Source organism: Osmia lignaria, unplaced genomic scaffold (genome assembly GCF_051020975.1).
Source record: "Osmia lignaria lignaria isolate PbOS001 unplaced genomic scaffold, iyOsmLign1 scaffold0038, whole genome shotgun sequence".
Lineage (NCBI taxonomy): Eukaryota > Metazoa > Arthropoda > Insecta > Hymenoptera > Megachilidae > Osmia > Osmia lignaria.
The window spans coordinates 245,001-247,500 of record NW_027478179.1 but is presented as its reverse complement, the minus strand read 5'-3'; positions in this window follow the sequence as shown (position 1 = coordinate 247,500).

Below are 2,500 nucleotides of genomic sequence, written 5' to 3'. Positions count from 1 at the left end.
CTATTGAACTAACGTCCGTGATGGTATAAATGCAGATTTTCGCTCCGTTTAGCCAAAATAACGAACTTTAGGTGCGCTCCGAAATATTTCAAAGTCCCAGCGGCGTATTGCTTCGCCTCTTAGAACCGATTAGTCGAAAATTTTAACAATCATATTTTTGCATTCTGTACCGTGGATCCATCGTTAAACGCTATTAAACTAACGTCCGTGATGGTATAAATGCAGATTTTCGCTCCGTTTAGCCAAAATAACGAACTTTAGGTGCGCTCCGAAATATTTCAAAGTCCCAGCGGCGTATTGCTTCGCCTCTTAGAACCGATTAGTCGAAAATTTTAACAATCATATTTTTGCATTCTGTACCGTGGATCCATCGTTAAACGCTATTAAACTAACGTCCGTGATGGTATAAATGCAGATTTTCGCTCCGTTTAGCCAAAATAACGAACTTTAGGTGCGCTCCGAAATATTTCAAAGTCCCAGCGGCGTATTGCTTCGCCTCTTAGAACCGATTAGTCGAAAATTTTAACAATCATATTTTTGCATTCTGTACCGTGGATCGATCGTTAAACGCTATTAAACTAGCGTCCGTGATGGTATAAATGCAGATTTTCGCTCCGTTTAGCCAAAATAACGAACTTTAGGTGCGCTCCGAAATATTTCAAAGTCCCAGCGGCGTATTGCTTCGCCTCTTAGAACCGATTAGTCGAAAATTTTAACAATCATATTTTTGCATTCTGTACCGTGGATCGATCGTTAAACGCTATTGAACTAACGTCCGTGATGGTATAAATGCAGATTTTCGCTCCGTTTAGCCAAAATAACGAACTTTAGGTGCGCTCCGAAATATTTCAAAGTCCCAGCGGCGTATTGCTTCGCCTCTTAGAACCGATTAGTCGAAAATTTTAACAATCATATTTTTGCATTCTGTACCGTGGATCCATCGTTAAACGCTATTAAACTAACGTCCGTGATGGTATAAATGCAGATTTTCGCTCCGTTTAGCCAAAATAACGAACTTTAGGTGCGCTCCGAAATATTTCAAAGTCCCAGCGGCGTATTGCTTCGCCTCTTAGAACCGATTAGTCGAAAATTTTAACAATCATATTTTTGCATTCTGTACCGTGGATCCATCGTTAAACGCTATTAAACTAACGTCCGTGATGGTATAAATGCAGATTTTCGCTCCGTTTAGCCAAAATAACGAACTTTAGGTGCGCTCCGAAATATTTCAAAGTCCCAGCGGCGTATTGCTTCGCCTCTTAGAACCGATTAGTCGAAAATTTTAACAATCATATTTTTGCATTCTGTACCGTGGATCGATCGTTAAACGCTATTGAACTAACGTCCGTGATGGTATAAATGCAGATTTTCGCTCCGTTTAGCCAAAATAACGAACTTTAGGTGCGCTCCGAAATATTTCAAAGTCCCAGCGGCGTATTGCTTCGCCTCTTAGAACCGATTAGTCGAAAATTTTAACAATCATATTTTTGCATTCTGTACCGTGGATCGATCGTTAAACGCTATTAAACTAGCGTCCGTGATGGTATAAATGCAGATTTTCGCTCCGTTTAGCCAAAATAACGAACTTTAGGTGCGCTCCGAAATATTTCAAAGTCCCAGCGGCGTATTGCTTCGCCTCTTAGAACCGATTAGTCGAAAATTTTAACAATCATATTTTTGCATTCTGTACCGTGGATCGATCGTTAAACGCTATTGAACTAACGTCCGTGATGGTATAAATGCAGATTTTCGCTCCGTTTAGCCAAAATAACGAACTTTAGGTGCGCTCCGAAATATTTCAAAGTCCCAGCGGCGTATTGCTTCGCCTCTTAGAACCGATTAGTCGAAAATTTTAACAATCATATTTTTGCATTCTGTACCGTGGATCCATCGTTAAACGCTATTAAACTAACGTCCGTGATGGTATAAATGCAGATTTTCGCTCCGTTTAGCCAAAATAACGAACTTTAGGTGCGCTCCGAAATATTTCAAAGTCCCAGCGGCGTATTGCTTCGCCTCTTAGAACCGATTAGTCGAAAATTTTAACAATCATGTTTTTGCATTCTGTACCGTGGATCCATCGTTAAACGCTATTCAACTAACGTCCGTGATGGTATAAATGCAGATTTTCGCTCCGTTTAGCCAAAATAACGAACTTTAGGTGCGCTCCGAAATATTTCAAAGTCCCAGCGGCGTATTGCTTCGCCTCTTAGAACCGATTAGTCGAAAATTTTAACAATCATATTTTTGCATTCTGTACCGTGGATCCATCGTTAAACGCTATTAAACTAACGTCCGTGATGGTATAAATGCAGATTTTCGCTCCGTTTAGCCAAAATAACGAACTTTAGGTGCGCTCCGAAATATTTCAAAGTCCCAGCGGCGTATTGCTTCGCCTCTTAGAACCGATTAGTCGAAAATTTTAACAATCATATTTTTGCATTCTGTACCGTGGATCCATCGTTAAACGCTATTAAACTAACGTCCGTGATGGTATAAA